General features: G+C 46.2%; 1 long non-coding RNA gene across 2 annotated transcripts in view; it reads left to right on the plus strand.

The window, feature by feature from the left end:
- LOC113836365 overlaps window positions 1-26,981 on the plus strand; it is a 171,590-nt gene that overhangs the window by 71,634 nt on the left and 72,975 nt on the right. For both annotated transcript variants that reach the window (XR_003486444.2, XR_003486445.2), the window contains exon 2: window positions 1,806-1,941. This is a non-coding gene — a long non-coding RNA (uncharacterized LOC113836365). The remainder of the gene's footprint in view (window positions 1-1,805; window positions 1,942-26,981) is intronic.

The raw sequence follows: 26,981 nt of genomic DNA on the forward strand, positions 1-26,981 counted from the left end.
AGTCCTGTAGAGTAAATGAAACTATGAGAAAGTCAGTATTCAAGTATCCAGATACAACAGAGGACAGTGAATAGTGTACCATTGGGAGTTACACACACACACACACACACACACACACACACACACACACACACACACACACACGAAGATACATACACAGATATACACAAATACACACAAAGATATACACATATGCCCATGCCCATATGAGCACACACACACACACACACACACACAGACAGACACAGAGAGACACACACAGAGGCACTCAGACACACACAGACACATATAGATATACACACATACACACAAAGATATACACACATATACACATACACGTGCCCATGCCCACATGAGCATACATACACACAGACATAGACATAGACATAGACATAGACATAGACATAGACATAGACAGACAGACAGACAGACAGACAGACACACACACACACACACACACACACACACACACACACACACACACACCACACACCAGTGGGGGTGGAAGTACACTGCATCTATAATTGGAAGCCCTATGAGGGTTATTAGGTAAAGAACTTGTACATAAAATCTCAGTATGGTGGCATTTGAGTGGGGACCAATATCCCAATCTTGTGCTTGTTCAGATTTGCTGTGTGAAAATTTCTCTGGTAATTGCAATGGATTCAAAGCTGGTTCCCAGGGGAGATGTGACTATGTGGCTGAGAAGGAGCCTGACCCAGGCAGGTGTAGTGTAGACAGAGGAGATGGAGTAAGAAGAGAGATAGTAGCCATGTTGGCTGAGGGTTTGCTGTAGTTGACCACTACACCCAAGGCTTGAGGGCTCTTCTGTAAGCTTTTGGCAAATTTGGCATGTAGCTCTACCACAGAATCCACATGGTAATTCTTTATTTTTGTAAAAATAAACATTTTATTTACTTTTACATTTTTGTATATATATATAATATAATATATATATATTATATTTTGTGTGTTGTGTGTGTGTGTGTGTGTGTGTGTGTGTGTGTGTGTGTATGCACACACATGTGGGTGCCTGTGGAGGCCAGAAGAGGGCATTGGATCCCCTGGAGCTGGAGTTCCAGGTGCTTATGAGCTGCCCATTCTGGGTCATGGGTCCTCTGAAAAAACAGCAAGTTCTCTTAACTGCTGAGCCTTCTCTCTAGCCACAAGTACCCATTTTGTGGACCAGAAAACTGAGGTTGTAAGAGGCAAGTGTCTTCCTGGCCTTCAATCCCTCTTCTTTCCCAAGAGCTCTCTAAGGCCCTTCCATCTTGTGTGTGTGTATGTGTGTGTGTGTGTGTGTGTGAGAGAGAGAGAGAGAGAGAGAGAGAGAGAGAGAGAGAGAGAGAGAGAGAGAGAGAGAGAGAGAGAGAGAGAGGGAGGGAGAAAAGAGAGAGAGAGAGAGAGAGAGAGAGAGAGAGAGAGAGAGAGAGAGAGATCTAAACTGCCCTTCAAGTTTGGGGACAGGTAGACAGTAGCTTGGGTGCCACAATTTTGAGAGTACCAGGGCCAGTGATATGGAAAGGATAGGTGACGGAAGACTGATTTTGACGTTCCAATCCAGTGGTGATTTCCTGGGGCCTTCGCTCCCAGTGTGTTCACTTGAAACTTCTCCCAAGTTCTGCCAGGAGTGAGGGCGGGAGGAGTGGAATCCTCCTGGGGCCGAGGCTGCCGCTCAGCTCGCCATGCAGCCTGACAAATCAAGTGACTAAAATCCATTAATTAGCAGTTTTGGAAACAGTTGCAAAGTTAATTATTCCGTTTTCTGATGAAAGAAAGCTAATTTTTGGCATTTACCCTGACAGTGACATGAACTAACATTTTTCGAGTTGACATCCCTCAAGATAAATGATGCCAGGAGGCGTCTGTGCAAACATCCTGACCCGCAGCTTGTTGTGAGTCTTGCTTGTTCCCGGTGCCTTCGCCACACTGCTTGGCCTGGTGAGTTTGTGGATGTGTGGGAGAACCAAGTAAAGGGGAGGAGGAGAAGGGTGATGAAGAAGAGAGTCGGTAGTGGAGGGACTGTTCGATTAGTCAGGTTTTGCTTTGACTGGGAGAGCAGGGATGGCATTAGTATGACTGTCCTTCCGTAGGAGGCTCACACCTAGGGGAGGGTTCTGATTTTTTTCCAGAGCTTGCTTCCATATTGAGATCTCTGCCATCGACTTTGCTTTTGTATACAAGCCCTGCACATCCAATGGCCTGCTTGACATCTCGAGGGCATCTCAAATTTGGCACGTCCCAAAGGAAGCCAGAGTTCTCTTGCCAATGTTTACTTCCCCCAAGTTTTCCCCGTTCTTGGACATGGCACCAACATCTATTCAAGGGCTCAAGGCAGAACCCAGTCCAAAGCCTGAACCCAGACCCTCTGTGATTTTCCTTCTCTTCATGGACTTCCCACAGCCAGTCTGCCAGCAAGGTCTGCCGAGGCCGCCCCCAAAGCAGCTCCAAAATGTAGCTCAGGTATCTGCTACCTTTGTATTTCCCACTGCTGCCCTTGTTGAAGCATCCTCATTCCTTCCAACCGGGCTGTCCCATGGAAATATAACACATCCCACCCATGAAAATGTCAACATTTTCTTGGCACTGCGTTGAAAAAGCAAAACAATACAAAATAGGTGATTGTGATTTGTGTATATGTGGTGTGTGAGTATGTGTGTGTGCACACATGCACGAATGTAGCAGCATATATGGATGAATATGTGTGTGGTGTGTATATGTGGGATGTGTGTGTGTAGTATGTGTGTGTGTGGTATGTAGGTGGCATGTATGTAGTGGTATATATATATATATATATACATATATATATGTGTGCATATGTATATAGTTTCTGTATATGTAAATGTGTGTGTGGCATGTGTGTGTAGCATATATATATAGTGTGTGTGTGTGTGTGTAGGTGGTGTATATGTGGTGGCATGTATATATGTGTATGTGTGTATGTTGTGTGTATACATGGTGTGTATGAGGTAGTGTATGTGTATATAGTGTGTATGTGGTGGTTTGTGTGTGGTATGTGTGTGCATATGTGTGTAGGTGGTGTGTGTATGTATGTATATGATGTGCACATGTAGGTATATGTGTAGGTGTGTATGTGGTATGTGTATGTATGTGTGACATGTGTGTATATGATGTGTGCATGCACGGATGTGGTATGGTGTGTGTGTGTGTGTGTTTGTGTGTGTGGAGAGAGGCTAGAGGATGTAGTGATATATCCACCCCATGCCCAAATGGTGAGGACGTGAGGGAGAGTGGGTTTTAGGTCTGTGGTCAGGACAGGTGGCTCTCTCTTGCTTCCGGTCGGGTCACAGGGGGCAGCCTTGGTGAATCCTTGGAGCTGGAACTTGTGTCGGTCACCAGCTTCTTGTGAAAGTGCATTCTCCCCAATAAAGTTACACTAACCTATTTTGAGACTAGTCCCGTGTATCTTGATCCGTGCATCCACAAGAGGACAATCTCCAGTGTCCATTCACCCGGGGTGGTGCCAGGTGTTACACACTCTTTTTGAATGGTCTCTCATTGGCCTGGAACTCACCAAGCAGGCTAGGTTGGTTGGCCAGCGAGTCCCAGAGATCCACCTGCCTCTGCTCCCCGCCATTAGCATATCATGATGCCTGGCTTTCATTTCAACCACAGGTCCTTATGCTTGGGAGGCCGCATTTTACTAACTGAGGCATCCTCTAAGCCCCATAATTTTAATACTCTATTTTAGCCAACTCATTACATTCAAACTACTGACATATTAGCATAATCAGTACAAAACAGTATTGAGACACTTTACATTCTTCTCTTAAAGATGTGTGTGTAGGTAGTGTGTGTGTATGAGGTAGGTGTCTGTATATTTGAGGGGGTGTGTGGGGGGAGGGTGAATATGTAGTGTGTAGATCTTCCAAATACAGCACACATTTTACACTTACTTTATAATTTCAGTGGGGTTGCAAAATCTTCATCTTAAACACTTGATTTGTATTTAGGTTTTATAAACTTGACAGTTGGAATCGCATCCTTAAGTTATTCTAAACTTACTGAAAGTTCAAATAGCTGAATCAAGTAGTGTTTGAGTGTAAGTGTAATCAATTGAAAATGCAGAAGATGTCTAAGTGTGGCTTGGGAAGTTGTGCCTGAAAATGCAGTTCAAAATGATTCCTTTCCTATTCCTGTCCACTTCTCTATAAGCTTTGAGGGGGGTAGGGTGGGGGCTGGGAGGGACAGAGAGTTAGACACACACACACACACACACACACACACACACACACAGAGAGAGAGAGAGAGAGAGAGAGAGAGAGAGAGAGAGAGAGAGAGAGGACAGAGGGAGACAGAGGGAGACAGAGGGAGAAAGGAGGGAGGAGAATATGTAAATGGATCATGACATGTCCACAGTCCTAGGGTTGAAATAGAAAGTTGGGTCTGAGGCCATAGCTGGTTGGTAGAGTGCCTAGCACGCAGCAAGTCCTCTATCCCCAGCACCTGGGGAATTCAGTTTGGCGATACAGGGCTGTAATTCCAGTACTTGAGAGGTGGAGGCAGGAGGATTAGGAGTTCAAGGTCACCCTTGGCTACATAAAAGTAGCTAGCCTGGGCTACATGAGACCTTGTCTCAAAATATGCCCCATCACCCCACTCCATCCAAAAGACAGAGAGAGAGAGAGAGCACCACACAAAACCAACCAACCAACCAACCCAACCAACCAACCAACCAACCAACTAAACAAACAAACCAAAAGAAGAAACATGAACTCTCAATGGGGGCTCCAGGTTCTTGCCCAGCCTGCCTTCTGCTTGCCTCCCTCTTCCACCCACCTCATGCTTCTCTCCCTATATTCATTTTGTCCAGTAACTGTAGATACAGGCTTGTCTTCATTTCTTCTTGCATGTTCCTGATGTTGTAGAAGTGTGGCTGCAAAGGATGGTATGGAACGGGTGTTGGGGTGCCTCTCAGGTGCCTCAGGTGCTCCTGGAGGTCAAAAGAGCCCCTGGGAGTAGAGGGGTGGAGCTATGGAGGGGAGAACCAGGCTCAGCTTACCCCTCTGAGGCTTCCTCTCTCTGGAGAACTGAGCTGGGATCAAGTGCTCTGAGTAACATCCCTCTTAACACAGGCAAATTAATTGGAAACAGATGTCAAGCAGTGGGAGTTAAATACAGACATCTCACCAAATGTCAGCCCTTCCCTGGGCCACAATGGAGTCCTCCATTCTCATCCTCACCAGAGAATTGGGAACAAGCCTCCTACACATGCTGGTGGCATGGCTTGACCCTGAGGGTCCTTTAACTTTTTGCAAAATCTCAAGCCAAATGACAGCTCCAAAAAATCAGAACCGACTAGGGGTGTTCATTTGTATTAAACAAGCTGCTCTCTCAAACGAACCAGCTCTAGATTGTTTGAGAGTTTTGATTTTCTTTCTTGAGACAGGGTCTAATCATTTAGCCCAGGTTGGCTTCAGATTTACTATGTAGTTAAGGATGGACTTGAACTTCAATTCTCCTGCCTCTAACTCCTTAATGCTAGGGTTACACCATGTACCACACCTGGCTTATGAAGTGCTGGGGATGAAACCCAGAGTCCCCTGCATGCTGGGCAAGCACTTTATTGCCTCCACTCCACCCCAGATCCAAATGGACCAACTCTTATGTAGCTACAGAAGTCTTGGGTTGTAAGAATGGGTAAGTTGCATCTTAGCTTTTAACTTCAAAGGGTAAAACTGAGGCCTATGGGAGATATTTTCCAAGACCACTCACCAGGTTAGTGTCTCAGTTAAGTCAGTGATTATATTTGCCTTGGAGTGAACTGGAACTCCTACATAGGCTAGAAGGTCTTTTACCCCTTGCCCTCTGCCCTCTTACGTCAGTCTCATCTCTTGAGATTTCCTGGAGCAAGAGACTCTCTTGTATTCCTGAATTATATCACTCTAACACTTTTGTCTGAGCTGTTTCTTTTGTCTCCACGTCTGTCTAATAAACTCCTGTTCATTGTACTCAAGTATACCACCTCCCCGGAGAAAGTCCCCTTGACTCCAAGGTCAAGAGCTTCCCTTGATCCTTTCTTCTGGGCTCCTCTAGCCACTGTGTTGTTTGTATATTTCTCTGTTCTTTCCTTGATGCTCCATGCTCTTGTGTGTTAGTATACTTTTACTTCCCCAGTGTTTGATGCAGTCTGACCCATAGTAGATTTTACACGAGTTTCTATGAGTTTGATGTCACCAAAGCCAAGGGACACCTAGCTTTGCCTTTTTAGCGTCTCTGTAGCATCGGATGCCCCTGAGCTCTGTGATATGCTGTTTCTCTTTCTTAGCACCTGTGGCTCCTTCCTGAATATTTCTCCCTCCTCTCTGTGCTGCTTCATGTCTGCATTAGCTGCTTTTTGCTGCTATCACTTGGGGCTTGGTAGCTTTCTAAAGTAAAGAGTTTTGCTTAGCTCTCAGTTCTGGAGATTGACAGGATGGTGCCAGCATCCTCTTGGCTCTGGTGAGGACTTTATGGCATTGAGCCAGGAGCCTGTGTGTGAGAAGGAATAGATCACATCACAAAGCAGCAAGACAGAGTGATGGAGGGGTTAGGCTTTTCCTTTAACGTTTTTGTTTAATGTTTGTGTGTATGAAGCATGTGCCCCTATGTATGTACATAGCACACTTATGGAAGTCAGGGGATAATCTCACATGTCCTCAGTCTCCACCTTTTGCTTGAGACAAGGTTTCTCATTGGCCTGGAAGTTCTCAAGGTAGGCCAGGCTAGCCCAGAGCTTCTAGGGACCGACCTGTCTCCACTTCTTTTCTGAGCTGAGGTGTCCTTTCTCTGGGACACCCTCCCTTCATTTCTGACCCAGTCCGTTTCTCTTTAACCTTTGGTTTTCAGGTCAAAGGATGACCTCTCTGAGCCAACCACTGAACATTTCTTGTGGGCTGGGGCACTGATACTTTAGAGGAATGGGTCATGAGCTGAGGGGTAGGATGGTAGAGTTACATGTGGGGAAGTTGGCTTGGGGTCTCTCTTCTCAGTCCTGAGGTAGGCAGGCCCAGTGCTGCTGGCTTATTAACTCCCTTCAGTACACTTCCAGCCACTGTGATAAAACACTCAGCTGAATGTGGCAAGAGCTCATAAAAGCAGGATTTAGTGCCATTTTATGGCTGTCAGGGCTGACTTCTACACTAAAACTGGTATATGTTTAAAATCTATGTCAGGGTATGGAGTGGGGGCTAGCAAGATGGCTTAGTGGGTAAAAGCACTTGCCACACAAGCCTAGAGACATGGGTTCAAAACCACATAAAGGTGGAAGGAGAGAACCAACTTCATAAAGTGATTCTTTGACCTCTGCACATATGACATAGCATGGCATGCATCACCACCCACCTGACTGATAAATAAAGCATCAAAAATATTCACACCTGCCTTAATGCCTTTGGGGAGGAGGACTGATGTCTTGGAGGAGGCTCACCTTCTAGGTCATATCCCAGGGGTAAAGCAGGCTGTGTGGACTCCTAGTAGGGGTCAGATGGAGCTAACCTGGGTCTTACCTAACTTCTCAAGAAGCAGTTTGAGCAGGACTGTAAGGGTGGGCTTTGGAAACCGGTATTGCAGTACTGGCTGAGTGATCTGATGGTGCCTGTTTGCTGAGGATGTGAACACAGTGCTAAAACCAAGGAAGTAGCAGCTCAGGAGGGCTGCCAGTTATCCTGAACTCTGTCCTTACTATTTCTTGCCTTGTAACCAGCTTTAGCCCCTTTCATCCCTGGCCCTCATTTTCAAAAGTTTCCAGAAATTATAAAACAAGTACAAGATGCTGTAGCAAACAATCCCCAAATCTCTAGCTGTCTCTTGCTTTCATCCAAATACAACGTGGGCTATGCAGCCCTTTGCAGCCTTGACTCAAGGGAGCCAGGTTCTGTCTTCCACAAGGCCTTCTTGGACCCTTCTGCTAGATCTTCTGAAATAACCAAGACTGTCATTTTTAGTGGGATATTTTAGTGACAGAGGTTTACACATTGCATTCATATGGCAGTCAGTCTCCAGTTGGCTTTGGTAAGTAAAGTTTTACTGGTACACAGGCAAGTCCATCTGCTTCTTTGTTATTCAGGACTGCTTGCATACTAACATGGCAACATTGAGTTCTTGTCATGAAGCCCACATGACCTTCAAAGCCTCAAGTACTTACAAGTCCTTTCTTTACAGAAAAATGTTTGCTGAATGCATATGATATATTCCAGATTAGGTCTGCAAGTTGTATCCACTGCTTCTCTCTATAGTCCACTGGCCACAACCCAGATGTTAAATGAATATACAACCATTTTGAGGTAACCTGGGAAGTGTAGGAGAGCAGGTGGGTTTTGTCCATATTGACAGTCTCTGCCATTTTTACCACAGGAACATCATGAGGATGCAGTAAAATAGTGTGTGGAAAGTGAGTCTTAGACTCTCTGCACTTGGCAACAGTTCGCAGTGACATCCATGTCTTAAGGTCTCAGGGGCACACTAAGTGGCTAGGATGAGGGATTATGTGAGAGAGCTTCTTTCCAATCCTTGGCTCTGGAGGAAAGAAGAGAAGTAAATTGCTCAGGTCTCATGGTACCCAGGGTGTGAGCCCAGTGCCGTGTTCCATTTGATTCTATTTTGGGGCTCTGCCTGCTTCTATATGTCCAACTGGATCTGGGAGCAAAAAGAACTTAGGGGTGCTTTCTTAGGCTGTACATCTGGTGTGTCAGGGGAGCTGCTGTGTGCTCACCCAGCTCAAGGTACCCTGGCTGGACATTGATGACCAGATGCCTTCTCTTCTCCCACCCCAGCCTTGTCCTTAACCACCACTTAAAAACAGCAAGCATGGGAAATTATAAAATACTTTCTATTAATTATAGCATATGAAAGATATATAACATTGAACATATGTTATTAATGATATTTTTACTTTGGAAAGTAAGTATAATAAAATTTATTTAAAGCATCGACTGGAGGTTAATTAGTAGTTAAGCCTGATATTTTAAAGTTAATTCATTAATGTGAAAGTGATTATTCACTAATAATAATGAGGCAATTCTCACTTTAAGGCCAAGCTTACTGAGTTTCCCCCTTTTGCATTTATTTTGCCCAGAACTGAGATCCTGAATGCCTGCGGTATGGAGAGCATGCAACAGAATGGATTTTTTTCTTAATGATGCAAAATTTGTTTTAGTTAATAGAAATCTAGAGCTACTTACAGTGACAGTCATTTGCAAGCTTCATTTCAAGGCCATGGTCTAGAACCAGGCCAGTAACCATCAGCCTGGTGATACGCTTTGGTTACAGGATAAAAACACTTACCCATGGGTGGTAAGTCTTGGCATTGGATCACCCTTGAGCACTAGATCACCATCAGAGTGATTTGACTCTTTGGAATCATTCTTGCCTTTCCCAGCAAGCATTGTTCTCACTGGAGCCTGAGAGCTGAGTATATATCCCAACTTCTTTCTCTCTACTCAGATCATGGCCTCACTAATGACCCAGGATGGATCACAAGCTGGAGACAAGGAAGGGGTTTTCACTTGTAGAGATTCCCAGCATCCATTGGGTGGTGGTTGGTGGCAGTGCTGGGGTGATAGGGAATGAGGCATCAAAACCAAGCATACTTGTATTCAAACTTTGTCAGTACCAGGGTAGCAAGATGGTTCAGCAGGTCAAGGTGCTTTCTACCAAGAGGACCCAAGTTTGATCCCTGGGCCCCACATGCTGGAAGGAGAGAACTGATTCCTGGAAGTTGTCCTCTGACCACCATACCTCTACCCCATGTCATGTGTGGGTGCACATACACACAGAGACAAACAGACACATTACACACACACACACACACACACACACACACACACACACACACACACACACACGTAAAAAAAATGCCAGTGCCAATTAACAGTGATGTCTTATGAGACAAGGTACTTAGCATCTCTGTTTGCTTAGTGGGGGAAGGTATCAGGACATCACATTCAGTAGCAGTGCCACAAGGCTTTGTTCCCTCCTTCACGCCTGTGCTGTGCTTCTTGGTGAACAGACTTTGGAGAGTCTCTCTAGAGACTGACTTCCATCAAACTAAGGTAGCTGATTTTCTATTTTGTGATCTTACCAGAAAACTCAGTACACACTTTGATGCTGACACTTGCCATAGTGATTGTGTTATGACACACTGTGTCTTAATAATTTGTTTAGAAATCTGTGTGTCAGTTTGCCTTTGGCTGGGTGTAACCAACAATCACATTCAATCTGATATATTTTTTGGGGAAATGAATTTTGTCAGGAAATGAATAGGCTTAGGGGATTAGGCTCCATCTTTGAGACCCAGTGACACCAGCACAGAGAATGCAGAGGTGGGAGTTTAAAAATATGGGTAGGTAGAGTCTTGGATCTTTATCCATGGTTATTTAGTTCAGCTCTCAGAACCCAACAGGGGTCAAAGAGCAGAGAATAAGTGTCAGTGATATGCTCAGCCACAAATGGGACATCTGTCATGCACACTGTGTATGCCCCAAATCTTAGACAGCATTCCTGAAGAAGGGCAGAATGATTGTAAGAGCCAGAAGAAGGAAAGAACTGTAGCAAAACAGTGTCTCTCGGACATAACGGGGATACTGTGCTCAGACTCACAGCAGTGTGGTTATCTTTGCAAAACCCACAGGAAATAAAGCTGGTCAAAATTCCAGCATAGAGCAGAGATGGAATCCCAGCTCCCTTCCCCTTACTGAGGAGCTCCCGACAGTTCATGGCTACTAAGGGAGGGAGAATACGTTGGAGGGAGGGGTCGGAGGTGGTGGTAAATTTCGAAGGAGTTAGGAGTGTGTGTGTGTGTGTGTGTGTGTGTGGAGGGGGGGAGGTGGATATGACCAAAATATATTGTATGCATGTGTGCAGTTCTCAAAGAAATAGTAACAATATTATTTTAAAAACATGAGTGGACTGACAGATGCAGATTGGCTGGAGCCCTTCAACATCTCCTTTTGGAGAAGGTGATGGATGAAACTCTGAGGTGACTGCTGTAGTAAGTCAGAGGTTGGCCAGCCCAGCCCTTCTCTTCCATGGTGGGATCCATTTGCTTCAGACCTCCTGGTGTCTTTTTTTAAAATGCTTTTTTGGAAGCAGGCTAGGGAGTCTAGTCTCTGTCTGGATGCCCTGATTGCTGTTCAGGGAGAGAAATAAGCCAGTTCATGAAACAGCTCACAACCCAGGCAAATCTCCAAGGTCCAGCAGCCCGGAGGGGCCACAGAAGCAGCAACCGTGACAGCTGCAGTTAGATAGAAGACTCTTTCAGGGAGGTATGGCCACATTCAGGATCAGCTGGCAGAGCACCCCTCCTCTTTCATTTCCCCCCTTTTGATACTGGTTGTATTCTATGTTTTTCATAGCCAAGAGGCCACCAAACTGAGAAAACACTACTTTCTTCTCTCCCTTCTAACTTAGGTTGGTATCTGGTTCTCCTAAGTTTCTTCTCAAGTACTTCAAGAATCAGATGGCCTTAGCAGTCAGAAAGCCCCAGCTTTTCTAGGGAGATGGAACTATCCAGGATAGAATTAACCTTGTGGAACCTTACAGGGCAAGGATGGTACCTGCTTCCTAAGTTCAGGCTGATTAAAGTTATACAGGCAATGCGCCTTGGAGAACGTTGATAGTGGCTTCCAGTATGGGTGGGAAACTCTGGGTTAGTGAATTTTTCTACTATGGACCTCTTAGAGCTCTGAGTAACCTGTCACTGATATTCATTGTGACAAAAGAAGCTGTATGTGTTTCCTTATTATATTTGATCCATAAACCCTACTTTGGAGGACATCTCACAGAACCGTAAACCACAGCCTTAGTTGTGCAAGTAGGAATGCAGCTGTGGGCACCCAGGTCCCTTGGACACCCACATGTGAGGCTCTCTTGAGCTTATGGGAGTGCTTCTATTTGAGGTGGGGGAAGACCCTGTGCAGAGTGAGTGAGGCCCTTGCTTTCCTCCTGCATGGTGTGTTGGACCCAGAAGTCTTAGCCATGCCTCCTGTATGCCCTCACATGTTTCACACAATGCACAGGTCTTTATAACAAGCAAATAGACAGTGCTGAGCGGGAATGTACATGGAAGGTGGTCCTAAGGGGCCTGGCATACTATGAGGTCACCATGCTCTTCTCATACCCAGTGCTATGAAAACACAAGCCACACACCTCTGTACATAAAGAAACAGCAATTTTAGGTGGTAAAGTGTTTGCCTTGCCAGCATGAGTACCAGAGTTCAGTCCCCAAACCTCATGTAAGAAAAGCATTGTGAGGTCGTGCATGCTTGTAATCTTCATGATGGGGGAGGGGGGATAGAGACAAGGCACTCCCTGGGACTTGCTGGCTAGCTAGCCTAGCTTACTTGGTGAGTTCCACGCCAATGAGAGTCCCTGTTCCAAAAACCAAGGTGGACTCTGCTTTGTAAATTATATCTAGGGACTGGAGAGATGGCTCAGTGGTTAAGAGCACTGGCTATCTTTCCCGAGGACCTGAGTTCAATTCCCAGCACCCACATGGCAGCTCACACTGTCTCTAATTCAGTTCCAGGGAATCTGACACCCTCACACCAATACACATAAAATAAAATTAAACAAATTATTAAAAAATAAATTATATCTGAAGTACTCCCCTGACCCCTACATTCGTGCATGGACACTCTCGTATTGCATGTGTACCTGCACAAATGCTTTCTGCAAACACACACACATACACACACACATACACACACACACACTCTCTCTCTCACACACACACACACACACCTAGCTTACTAATCAGGCCCCACCATACTGAGCCATTCTTATCTTCCTCTTTTTTTTTTTTTGGATTGATGAATAAAGGTCAGGAGACCTCACTGAACAAGCTGAGCTTTCACAAAACCATTCCACATCTCCAAGAAAAACAGTGTCTTGCCTTTCCTGGTGAGACATGTTGTTAGTTGTTGTTATGTGACATTCCTGGCCTGTGGTGTTTTTTTATTTGCTCCATGTCTTTGATACCCTGGTATGGCTCTTCCTATGGATGATTGACCTATGAGTGAGGGAAGGAAGGAAGCCAGCAAGTTGAGGCTTCAGACATGGTGACTGGGGGTGGCGATGTTTGTGGGGTGGGGGTGGGAATGGGGGTGGGGATGGGGGACATAGCTCCCCTCAGCCCGGCTGTGATCTGTATAGGGTGAAGCTGTGTTGGGATCTCCAGTGGGGGTGGGAGCAGGGTTCCCAGGCCTTGGGATGAGCAGAGGCCCAGAGCAGCACTTTTTGATTTACATTGCAGAATGGACAGTGTTTGGTGTCTCCATCCCACTGAAATGCAGTGCAGATGGTGTGTCCTGGTGTCTGGGCCTCAGGGTATTGTGGGGCTTCTCTCTTTGTTTACATCAGGGGTTCTTGTTCAGTGCTATTGTGCTTCCCTTTAGGATAACCTTCGTGGTATTATTGCCAGTACACTCCACTTGAAGGGCCACGTGGGGACTTGGTGATAGTGCTTTGTGACCAACAGCAGTGGCAGTGACAACATGGGTGATGGGATAGGTTTCCCTCGTCTTCAGACTGGAAAGGGGCAGATCAGGACTGGAGGAGGAGGAGATAGGGAGGAGAAGATTTGGGAAGGAGGAAGTGGAGAGTGGAAGAGGGAAGAGAGGGACCTTGAGAGTAGGGAGAGGGGGTGGGGTAGGTGGGAGGAGAGGGGCAGAGGGAGCAGGGGTCCCTGACTGGGAGGCATTCAAGATAAGGGTGACATGTGAGTGACACCCAGTGACTTAAGAGAGAGAAGAAGTTGGCGGCCTGAAAGGGAGGGAGACAGAAAGCAGGGCTTTTCAATATGAGCATTCATGTTGCACTGACAGCAGCCATTTATCACACCCTGAATGGGAGCGCAGGGCCCAGTGCCCCGCCAAAGGACTCTGGTTAAAGTTTTACCTGCCTGTGAAAGGGCTAGGGTCTGGCTAAACAGCAGCCCTCCCTTCTGTGGCTGTGGGGGACGGCCCACAGGAAACCATCTGTTGGAGCAGAAAGATCCTGGCATGAGGAGATGATGGGAGGGGGGGACGGACAGGATGTTTCTGGGTATAGAGACACCCTCCAGGCATCCAGGCCTGTTGGGGTAGAAGCCGCCCTCCCATGTGGGTTTGGAAAGGCCAACTCCCAACACTGAACTAGCCTGCCCCCAAATCAATCTTGTAAGTCTGATGAGGGCTTGCAGAGGGCCAAGGTGCATATTTGCCAAAGGGCATTATTGCTATACACTCAATTTTGTGTGTGTGCATATGTGGATCTGTCTGTCTCTGTCTCTGTCTCTGTCTCTGTCTCTGTCTCTGTCTCTGTCTCTGTCTCTGTCTCTGTGTCTCTCTCTGTCTCTCTGTCTCTCTGTCTCTCTGTCTCTCTCTGTCTCTCTCTCTCTCTCGTGTGTGTGTGTGTGTGTGTGTGTGTGTGTGTGTGTGTGTGTGTGTGTGTGTGTGTAAGCTAGAATCCAACACCGAACATTTTCCCTCAACCACTCTCCATATTATTTTTGAGTTAGTGTCTCTTGACTGAACATTAAGCTCACTGATTCAACTAAGCTAGCTGGCCAGCCAAGTCCAAGAAGCTGACCCTCTTGGCCTCTCCAGCTCTGGAATTTCAGCTGCATACTGCTGTGACTAGCTTTTTATGTGGCTCCTAGGGATCTGAACTCAGGCCCTTATGCTTCTATGGCAAACACTTTACTGAATGAACCACCTCCCCAGCCCCTAAGCTCATTTAAAACAACAACAAAACCCAAAATGTTATTCAGTACTTCTCATGTGTCAGACACCATTTCCCTCTCCTGCCTGGTCCTCCTGGCTTGTCCTAATTGCTTTGGGGTAGAACAGGGAGCCTGCATTTGTGTCCTGCATAGGGGATATTAAGGAATAGAGTCCCTCTCGGTTTTTCATGTCATTAATTGGTGATCTTCAGACTCTGAAATAGCATTTTCCCTGTCCCATCTCTTATTTCATTATCCTCAGTTCAATACACACCAGTGCAGCACAGGCAGCCTGCTCAGATAGATTAGGAATTATTTAAATGAGATGGGGATGTATGGGTAGTTAAAAACGCAGTCTTCTATTCTGCCCTAATTATGCATCAAATTATGTTACAATTATTCCCAAATATAAACTGGCTGAGAATCTCAAAAGGGGAACCCAGAATGTTGGCAAAAAAGTGCAATAGGATGTGGAGCATAGGGCATAGGGCATAGGGGGAGCAACCATCCTGGACCCTAAATGTCTAAATGTGGTCTCAAACCTCAGCAATGTATGTGTCCTTCTATCTCTCTCCTTCCTTCCTTCCTTCCTACCTTCCTTCCTTCCTTCCTTCCTTCCTTCCTTCCTTCCTTCCTTCCTCCCTTCCTCCCTCCCTCCCTCCCTCCTTCCTTCCTTCTTTCCTTCTTTCCTTCCTTCCTTCCTTTGTTCTGTCCATCCATCCTTTCTCCCTTTCTCCCTCTCTTCCCTCCTCCCCTTCCTTATCCCCTCCCTCCATCCTCCATCTCTTCTTTCTTCTTTTTCTGTATTTTCCTTTCTCTTTCCTCCTCTCCTTTCTTCCCATCCCCTTATCCACCCACCCCTATCTCCACTGTCATGCTAGGTCTACTTTAGGAATCAATGTCTCAAGCCCCGGCAGCTGTGTGTTCTAAAAGAATTCTTGCAGCTTCTCTTAGCCTCAGTTTCCTCACTGTGAGGTGGGGTGCTGATATATGCTTCCTGGCACAGAGGCGGCTTTGGAAGATAGACTAGGCTGTCACCATTACTGCTGTCAACGAACTGTTGGGTCTGTCCCTGTCATAGGATTCTCTGAGGGCTTAGAGCCTGAGGGGGGGGGTGTCTTCCTATTTTCCACTCTGGTTCCCATTCCTCTGTTCTGCTGATTAGGCTGAACTGGACCTGGGGTAACCATAACTTGGGGCTCAGGCTTCAGCCAGGCTCCAGCTTCAGGCTTTCCACATAAGATTTGACAAACACAGAGCGTTGCTCTATGCACAATTCTGTGATGCCTGGCCCATTCTCGGAGACAGGGGAAGATTCTCCAGTGTGCTGTCTCAGACAAAGCAGGCCAGAAGGGAAGAGGGAGTCACCAGGTCCCCAGGCTGCTGATCAGGTTTTCTTGGAGTTCTTTGCTTTTACCCACTTGTTTAGTGCTATTAGCTACTCTCGTAGGCATCTCTGGGGAAGAGTTCTGATTCATCTTTATTAATAACTTATTAATAATTATTAATCATTATGAAGCTGCTCATGCTGCAGGGCTCTGAGTCTAGCTGCTTCCATTTCTCTTCTCCCATGCCTGCTGCTCACAGCCCCGCACATTCTAGTTCTCAGGCAGGCTGGAGGCAGGGGCTGCTGCCAGGAAGGTGCTCCTCCTGCTCTCTGGCTATTAGATGGGGACATTGTGTGGGGCTACCAGCATATCAGTACATGCCCCCACAGTATGGATGGCATTGTACGCTCAGAAAATGTTGTAGTGATAGTATCTGCTACCTGGAAGTGGGACCTTATTCAGTAACAGGTGATGCACAAAAAAACCATGTTAAACGGAGGTCTTTAGGTAGGCCCTCATAAATATGATCCATATCCAAACAGAAAGGGAAATGTTCACAGATACAGCTATAGGAAGGGGACTCTGGGGGAGAGGCACAGAGATGGCTATGGGAAGCTGAGGTTGAGTTTTGGAATGGAGCCTTTGTAACCAAGGTTTTCATTTAGTGAGAAGACAAGCACTACCTGCTCCCTGACTGCCTAAGAAGCACCTAGCCCTGAGACACTTGGTCACGGACTTTCCCTTCCAGAGTTTCAGAACACCGCATTTGTTGTTGAGCTACTCAGTGTGTAGGACTTGGTTACAGCAACTATGGGTCCCTAATACAATGATGGGGTGGAGATGGAGCAGAGAGAGAGAGTAAAAAGCTATTGGCGGGGGACCAGGAGCCTGACTTTGCTGAGTGTCTTGGAGGTGGGATCAGTCTTATCTGAACCAATCTTTGTCAATGTGTTTTGTGACAGCCAGGGTATCCAAGTGTCTATGGCATGCCGTGAGTTATCTTTGGGTCTGGACCATGCATCTAGTCTAGACTTAAGAGGAGAAGACCATATAGGCCAGATGGATGGCTCCAGCACCCAGTGTGGGTGCTTTTCAGAAAGAGCATGTGCGTTCACTATTTATGATTTCTGGTGTCCCCACCTTCAGAGGTGTGTGAGAGATAACCTGGGCAGCCCTTCATTTCCTAAACAACCTCCTCCCATTGAGACTTGTCCTTCAAGCACCTCCTGAACTCTCTCGGAGAAACTAGGGTCTGACCTTGGAGGCTCTTTGATTTGCAAATTTGCTTGTTTTCACTTTTATGGACTTGCTTCTAATTAAGGTATCCAAAGCCCGTGTGCTATTTTTAGATGCATCTTCCTTAAAAATGTGGTTTATTTTATTATTTTTTCTCTTCCGGTGTGTGTGTGTGTGTGTGTGTGTGTGTGTGTGTGTGTGTGTGTGTGTAAGACAATTTGTGCTAATTAGATGTAAAAATCATTCCTGGGAAGATTATGTAATTGACAAGCAGTTTACAAAATAGACCTCTGATATTTGTACTGCAGCTTTGCTGTGCAATCAGTAAACACTCAGTGCACTCCAAGGGATGGTAGCTTGGGACGGGACTGCTCTTTCCAAGTGACACTTCAGGTCCTTATTGTGGAGGTCCATGCTCCCCAGAGCGTATTGGGCAGTGCCCCGCAGGCCCCTTGCTTTGTTTCCTGTGTCTGAGGGGTTCACATTCGGCTTTCTTCTCAGCTCTGTCTAAGCTCTGATAGGACTTCACAAGTCCCCATACTCTGCCAGTGATGCTTTAGACCAGTGGTTCTCAACCGTCCCAGTGCTGCGACCCTTTAATACAGTTCCTCATGTTGTGGTGACCCCCAACCATAAAATTACTTTCATTGCTACTTCATAGCTGTAATTTTGTTACTGTTATGAATCATAATGTAAATATCTGTATTTTCTGATGGTCTTAGGAGACTCCTGTGGAAAGGCCATGATCCATAGGTAGAGAACCACTGCTTTGGGGAAGGGAGCCTCTTTCCTAGCTGATGTTTTGACTGATGACTTACACGAGGCCTCTAGAGGTGTTAGTTACTTGGGTTGGTACATGTTGTGTTCAAACCTAATGGGAAGAGGTGGAAACTGGAGCTGGGAAATGACTCACTAGATTCACAGCACAGGAAGATATGATTTGGAGGCACTGCGCTCTCCACGGTCCATCAGGAGGCTGAATTCACATCAGGTTTCAGCAGGAAGAGTTCTACATTAAGAATAACCAAGTGAGGGCTGGAGAGATGGCTCAGCCATTAAAGGTTAGGCTCACAACCAAAAGTAGAAGAATAACCAAGTGAGGCTGGAGAAGAGAGCTTGATAGATATTAAGAGTGCTGGCTGCTCTTCCATTGGACTGGGTTTGGTTTCCAGCCCTACATAACCAGGCAACTCATCAACTGTCAGTAACTCCAGTCCCTCTGCTGGCCTCTGAGGGCACCAGGCACCAGGCACCAGGCACCAGGCACCAGGCACCAGGAATGCACAGAGTATAAGTTCATGCACATGTAAATATAGCACATAAAAATAAATAATGGATGTGTGTGTGTGTTTAAACAATTAGGCATCAGACAACTGAAGAGGTAAAAAGTGAACTCAGGGTTTGATGTGGGAGAGCACAGCAGAAAGCAGCTGTCTGGGGCAGAGGAAACCTAGAAAAGAGGCTGGGAATATTCAAAGTCTAAAGCTGGGAGGATCCCCAAGGGGTCAGAACTTAAGACTGAGGGAGGATGGTAGCTGAGAGGGACTGTTGTCTTTGAGGGCATGCCAGGAAGCTGGTCCCACAAGATGGAAAGGGCTGCTGACTGGAATCCATTTCTTACCGTGATGAGCTTCTCTTGCTAGAGTAAGGTAGTGTTCTCAGGTGACACAATTCAGAACAACAGCAACAACAACAACAAAAATCCTGAAAAACAGGAAGCCTGAAGGTGTGTACTCCTTTTTTCTGCTCACCTTCTTTTTGTTTAGATTTTTTTCTATTTTTTAATTTTTTTTATATATTTGAATCACAAACAAGATTGAGCTACATGACGATCCCAGTTCCCTTCTCCCTCCCTTCCTCCTCTACCACCCCCCTCAACTAAAATCCTACCTATCATATGTCCTTTCTTCTAATCTACACCTGACTCAAAATTTCTGCTCCCTCATGACCTCTGCATCCTTCCTTTTCTTCCCTTCTCATTCTCGTAGCTTCCTTCCTTCTCATCCCATGCTCTCAATTTGCTCAGGGGACAAAGTTTGTCTCTTATAGGGTTCTTGTTTACTAGTTTCTCTGGCAGTGTGGATTGTAGGATGGTAATCCCTTACTCTATGTCTAAAATCCACATATGAGTAAGTACATACCATGTTTGTCTTTTTGTGATTGGGTTACCTCGCTCAGAATGGTTTCTTCGAGTTCCATCCATCTTCTTGCAAATTTCAAGATTCCATTGTTTTTTTCTGCTGAGTAGTACTCCATTGTGTAAATGTACCAAATTTTCTTCATCCATTCTTCGGTTGAGGGGCATCTAGTCTGCTTCCAGTTTCTGGCTATTACAAATAGTGCTGCTATGAACACCGCTGAATAGATGTCTTTGTTGTATGATTTTTTTTAGATTTTTTTATTTGAATTAGAAACAAGATTGTTTTACACGACAATCCCAGTTCCCTTGTCCCTCCCGTCCTCCCCTACTCCCCCCCAACTAAAACCCTACCTGTCACATATCCTTCCTGCTCCCCCTGGATGGTGAGGCCTTCCATAGGGTGTCATCAGAGTCTATCATATCCTTTGGGATAGGGCCTAGACCCACCCCCTTGTGTCTTGGCTCAGGGAGGATTCCTCTATGTGGAATGGGCTCCCAAAGTCTCCTCACCCTCTTTAACGCTCATCTTGGCAGTGTCTTTGAACCAGGGAGAAGTATGGTTTGCAAAGCTCCAGACCTACCATTGAAGAAGCAGAGTGCCTTAGGGTTGGGTAGAAGCTGGAGGAAAACAGCTGCATAAGGATGCAATGGACATCACCAGACACTGGGTGCAGTTCAAGCCTGATTATTAGGAACAGTAAGTCCAGTTTGAGAAAAGTAGTAGTCACTTTGAGCTGGTCTGATCAACTGGGTTCAGGTATGTGTCCTATAACTGAAACAAGATCTAGACCCCCTTGACGCTACATGGAGATGGTAGCTTTGCCCGCAGAGGAGATTCATAATGATGGCAACACCAGGAACAACAGGTCAGAGGACTGAGAGCAACAGAGGAAAGTAATCAAAGATGGCTTCAGATTGCTGAAGTTTCAGGTGAGAGGCAGAGAGGAGCTGATGTGGGTGAGTCCAGGTAGTTGGCAATACTGGTGGAGGATTCCAGAAAGGCAGGGTCCTGCTTGGGATAGGGAAGGCTTATTCTTAAAAACACGAGACGAGACATTTCTTTTGATTGTATAATTGAACCTTACTTAGAATGCCAAATCACCAAGATTTCTGCAGGTCTGGATGACTCAAGCTCCCTGTTGCAGGTGGAGGGCACTGAGTTGCATGCTGTGGCGGGTCCAGCCTCCTGCTTCCTCCACCCTGCCTGAGACCAGGCTAGATCAGGCATTGGTGCCCCCTCCCCTCCAGGTCTTCAAAGATCCATCTTCAGATTCCTTTGTTTTTTTGATGTTTCTCCAAAAGCTAGACCCTTTCCTAAGAGGAATTTTGGTCCCATCCCTTAAGATACCCACACACCCCCTTCTTGTATTTACAAACATTTAAAAAGGCTTATAAAAGTCATTTGTAATGAAGCCCCTATGCAGGATTCCAGTTAGCATTTTGGCCTTTCTCTTCTGCATAGATATATTCACTTTTAAAGGTAAACCCACAATTTTTCTGATCTTTTCCCTTCCTTCTTTAACCCACAAGCAGCTTTAAAAGGCCAATATGTGTTTTTAAACAAGATTTAAGTCCACACCAGTGGCTTAATATTCACCTCTTGGACTATTCCATGGGCTTGTAGGAGGCATTTGGCTCATACTTGATTTTGAGTTTGCTTTCATGGCCAGATTTCATGAATTTTATTGAGAATACAAAGAGCAAGACACACCCTAAGCACACCAAAATTATTTTCAGCTAACAGTGCTCCCTCTAATCCCCCTCTGTACAAATATTGTTTCAGCTGAACATTTTTGTGTAAAATGAAATTTTACACAGGTTAATTTGACTGTAACCTGCTTTTCTATGATTTTACATGTGCCTGAATAGTTCTTCCATATGCATATTAACTGTTTGTATTTCCTCCTGTTTGAATGGTCTGCCTTGACCTCTGCCCCCTTTAAAAGGTGGTATTGATTATTATTCCTGAGTCTATAGCGTAGAGAGATTTAAACTTTTTATGTGGTCACATTTGTTATCTTTTCCTTCATGAATTTTCTCCATGTTTTTATACTAAGAAAACACTTTTACCTTGCTCCTCCTCCTCTTCTTTTCTTGTTATTGAGGCTTTAAATCCACAAAGGAATCCCTTGTGGTTGGAACATTGTTCTAGTACCATGGACTAAACAATTCATTTCTTCACTGGTCTTAGGCATGTCTTTATTGTTCTGTCATTATTTATGGTGTGTGAATGCAATACACAAGTGACACACACACACACACACACACACACACACACACACACACACACACACACACTCACACCTATTCTGAAGGGCTTGCAGTCATTTGTTTCCTGGGGTCTCCCTGGGTAATAGTGAGTGCCCTGTTAACTGAGGTAAGCAAGCAGGGATGGGGAGTTCACGTATCAGGTCAGGTTGGAACCTTTCTTTCCTGGCTTTCCGGGGATTTCCCTACTCCGAAGGCCTCTTCAGCCTCTGTCACCTCCAGAGTAGATGATCAGATTGTTGTTTCTGTCTGTGTTGGTGGCAGGGACTAAGACCCAGAAGTTCTGGCTGGGCGACTATCCATATCACAGACACACATGCTGTTTGCCTCTCCAGATGCTCTTTTCCTTGGTCAACAATTAGGGCTAACGTTTTTTGTCTACTACCCACTAGATTGTAAACTACAAATGAGGACAGAGGCTTTAGAGTCTCCATTAGGTTGGCACACCAAGGCACGGAGGTGTGAAAGAACGGCCAGTGTGGCTGGTTCTTTGGAACTGATGGCTGGTGGACTTAGTGCCTTATAATCTGAGCAAATAGCAGGGACAGTCATCTTTTAGGGAGCAAAGGGACAGCGATCTGAAGTGATCACCCCAGGAAACCCAGGATAGTTGTGGGCCAGAGCCAGCCTCGCCTGGTGCATCTTGGTCCTTATGGAACCAAGAAAGTCACTCCCTTGACCCTGAGCAGACACCTGACCTCTGGAACCAATTATTCCTCTTCTCCACTAGCAAATTCCCGACAAAATGGGGTCGGGAGACATTTGCATCCAAACCACCAAGCTCTTTAAATGCTAGGGCCTGGAGGCCCGATGGGTTTATTAGATTATCATTGCGGAAGTTAATAAAGAATTAATTTCTCTTCATGTGACATCTAAAGGCAGTTATTTCAGGAGCCTGTCCATTTACACAAAGCCAAGTATTTGTCAAGTGTCAGAGGCAATTCCCAGGTCCCAGTGCCACCCCCCTTCAATAATTCTGGATTAGGGACAGCTTGAAATGACATTACACAAATTTTCTTTCAAGATGCATTGGGCTCTGGGGACCACTCAGGAATTTCAGGTTCTTGAAGGTTATATTGTCAGCAAAAGGGCCAGGTTGGGGGTGGCTGGAGCCACTGCAGCATTCCAGCTGGGCTAGCTTTGGAGAGGGGGTGTGGTGGGGACACAGTCGGAGGAGCCATGAATGGCCATTAGTCTACAGGGGACCATTTGCCTCTAGGAAGACAACTTACTGCTATTTATATCTCAAACCTTGCACCCAGCTTGATGGTTTTTTCTTGTTCTTTGCTTAGGCCCAGGGAGGGGTTATGGCCTGCCTGGGACTGCAGGGCCGGCCCACATCACCCTGTGGCGATATATTAGGGAAGGTCAAGGCACCATTAATACCTGTCTTAGAGCTAAGTGCAGGGGAGAAGCCACTGTGGGGACAGACTCACTGCTATATACTAAAGGATACAGTAGAAGAGCCAACTGCCCCTTGGAGTTATGGGGCAGCAGTGTCTGGAGTTGGGCAAGGAGGAACCTGCGAGTGGTCCAAGCAGAACCAGCCTTAGAAGGCCAGTAGAATAGCCTGACCTCTGCCATAGTTCCAGATGTGGCCATTTGGTCACTTGCTATATACCTCCCTGTGAACATCCCATTGGACCCTCTGCTGCACTTCCTCAAACTGAGTTCTTCATTGAACACCATCCCCTGGATACCTTGAACTCAAGTGGTAAGTTTTCTCTGCTCCAAATGCATCAATCATTTCAGACTTCTCTATTATCTTTACTTGGAATAACTGTCCTTTTCACATTTGTTGTTTAAATGCTGGTTCAGGCATCATTTCCTCTCTTAAGGTCCTGGATTTCCCTGGGAAGAGTCTGAGTGTCTTGTTGGGGCCACAGTCACCCATGTAGCTCCTCTGCAAATTCAGAAAAGTCTCCTTGTCCAGTATGCATAGTCACATCTTTTAGTCCCACTGACCTCTTTGCCTGGCTACTTTAGGGGAGTGTGTAACCTGGGCAAAACAACATGGCAACCCTGCTCCTTCTGAGATCTCACAGCTCTCTATTTTAGTTTCTTTTTACAGCTATGGCACCCTGTCACCAGCCAGGCAGCTTAAAACAGCACACATTCCTCATTGCTTAGCATTTTCCAACTTCTAGAAGCTACTTGTGTTCCTTGGCTTATGGCCCCTTCCTTCATTTTCCAAGCCATCTGTGTGGCATCACTATGGTGCTGACTGACAGATAACTGTATCCATGGTCATACCTCTCTGACTGATGGCTGCCTCTCCTTTTACTTATAAGAAACCTTGTAATAAATTGAACCCATCTAGGCAATCCCAGATCATCTCCCTATCACAGATGCTTAACTGAATCACAAGGCAAAGTGCATTTATCCCATGAGTCACATAGTCACAGAAGACAGACATCTTGAGGCCAGTATCTTGCCCACTCTCAGCTGTACAATCTCTGAGAACAGGATCCCTTGTGTAGTCAACGCTTTCATCAGAACCCACCCAAGGCCGGCATAAAAGTGCTCAAAGAGTGCTTGTTGACTGAGTACCCGAGGGTGCTTGCTCACAGGATCTTCCCTGGGAGACAGAGGCAGTAGAAGACATGGTACATATAGTCTTCCTTGGGGAGAGGGCTACACATGTGTATTGTTCCTAGGGGTGGCAAATTTGGCAATGACTGGAGACATTTTTGATGCCCAGAAATGCTGCTGAACACCCTGCAGCATCAAAGAATCACCAGCTGCAAACACTCATGGGTGAGGAGGTTGGAAATGCTGATGCATGCTAGGATGAGCGACTGGGAAGTCCCAGGAAGGGGCTGTGAGCTGGGATGGGGTTCTAAACACCTCTGATTCTCAATGTGCTGAGCCTTGCTTGGGTCAAACCCAAATGCTCAGCTCTCTTTCTTGAAACCTCTTTCCTCCCTTGCTCCGTCCTCTGTCCTCGGTGTCCAAGCCGTTCTTTCTACCCTGCCACTCTGATTCATCTCTCCCTCATCTTTATTCTCCTTCGTGGCAACCCTCGGGGCTTGCACAGACTCACATCAAGCCTGTGGTTCAGTTTATGGTGAGGAGAAATAAGAGGCTGATTAAATGATCAATTACTTTGTTTATTGATCCAGCCCACGTTTGTAGAAGTCAACTATGCCACCGGCATAGGGTGGATTTTGGTGTCTAGGGGAAGTCTGACAGTTGTGTTAACTTTCATAATGTTTATAGCCTCTGGAGAATACAGACACAGAACAACTAATTTTCTTTCCCATTATTTAATTTCGGTTGTGAGAGATGCTTGGGACTGGAGAAACTGGCAGTCACACCAGTGGAGGTGACAGAAAAAGTGACTTCTGGGCCTGGAGCTGGTTAGACACGAACTGGATATGGATTCTTCTCTGGGTCCTGGGAGTGGACCATTGCAGCTAGACCCTGGAATCTGAGGTAGAGACTGTCTGCTGAGGACAGAAGCAGGGCCAGGGACTATGCAAATCAAGATGACCTCTGCTAGGCTTTGGGGTTCTGCAGAAAGAGTACTCTGAACTGTGGTTCCCAGAGCATTTGTTCAGATGCTGCTGTTAATCTAGCTTCCAGGAAAGGCTTCAGGCTGGGAGGGGATGGAGCAGCAAGGGCTTGGAAGGGCAGGGCAGGGGATGTGCCCCAAAGGGATGATGGAGTAGCCCAAGGAACCTGACTCTGTGTGTTTGTAATTGTGTCTTTGCTCTGGTGTTTCCCCTGCTACCTGTGAGCTCACAGGACAGGCATCAGTATGTCATAATACCCCAGCACTTTGCACTGGGGTACTGGTGGGTGCTCCATACACATGTGTGCCTCAGGTGGCCCAAAAGGTTGGAATGTTGTGGGCTGGAGTGTGTGTCACTCAAGACTGAAGGTTGAAGCCTAAATTCTGCAATACCTCAGAACCTGACACTGGAAATAGGGCAGGTGCAGATGTAATGAGTTTACACAGGTTATAAAGGGTGTGGGGGTGTGTCCCTGACCTAATACGACTGTGCCTTTATAAAAGAGGAAACATGAGATGCCGTGTGAAGATGGAGGCCACACTGTACTAAGCAAGCCAAAGACCTATCAGTTGCCAGGAAAGAGGCATGGGGCACATCCTTCCTTTGAGCCTTCAGGGTGAACATGGACTTTAGAATATGAGAGTCAATGTCTGTTCAGTCACTTAGTAGACTGTCACTTTCTGGGAATTTTGTGTCCAAGGTAGTGGTCCTGCCTGACTCTGATGTATGCGTGAGTGTGTGTGTGTGTGTGTGTGTGTGTGCATTGTGTGCATGTGTGTGTACTCATATGCTGATGGAAGCTGAGCCCCAAACACAAACCCAGAGGAAGAGAGTGATCTTCCTTTGGCCAAGCTTCTGAAGGCAGCCTAGGCAGGAAAGACAGAGTAGAGCTATCATTTCTTTCTGTTCCTAGAACCTAAATTTGCAAATCAAAGGGCTAGGGCTTGCTGGGATGGATTGTATGCATCCATTTGGGGCCACCAGTGACAGAAGGGATGCTCTGCTGGTGGATAACAGCCAGGTGCATCTGAAAGGGGCCCTTGTTCCCTGCATGGTGGCTATGGACCCTACAGACAGACATCCTGGTCCAGGTTAACTTTTAACCAGAGGGCTGCAGTCCTCAGCTGCTGGGTCTGGGCTTCCTGCAGGCCTCGAGCAAGCTGGCTTTTCTGCTCTTGTCTCTAGTGAGGCAGGGTCTCTGATGAATTGGCCGCACACCCCCAACTAAAGCCCTGCCCACCATGCTGAACACTGACATCCCTAGCAAGGATGAATGGATCTTACTAATGAGCTGGAGACAGCGGCATTTTGACCCTTGACCCCACGCACTCAGAGCCAGCGGTCTGGGGAATGGCTGCCCTGAGTCTGCTTAATGTGTCGGGCTGGCCTCTGAAAGAAAAACACATTTATTGCTACTTAGAGAGAATTGATCTAATTGGGACGGAAACATTGTGCTGATGGAACATGGAATTTTTATGAGGGGGCTGACTCAAGTTCAGTTAAGGTATCCCTGAGGGGAGGGGCAGAAGTGAGTTTCCAGGGATTTTTTTTTTTTTTTTTTTACCCCAAACCTTCTTCTAGTAGAGTTTCTGGACCAATCTGGGTTTGAATTCTAGTGGTGCTGGCCATGGAATCTGTACCCTAGGAACATTTGGCAGCTTGATTGTTTAGCTGTAAAATGGGACGCGGGGTGTAATTACAGTGTTGGTTGATGCAGAATTGTTGGGTGGAGGCAACTGATTGACATTCTATGTGCCTTGAGGCTTTGGCCCTGCCCTCAGCAGGAAGCAGAG

Source organism: Cricetulus griseus, chromosome 6, assembly GCF_003668045.3.
Source record: "Cricetulus griseus strain 17A/GY chromosome 6, alternate assembly CriGri-PICRH-1.0, whole genome shotgun sequence".
NCBI classification, from domain to species: Eukaryota; Metazoa; Chordata; class Mammalia; order Rodentia; family Cricetidae; genus Cricetulus; species Cricetulus griseus.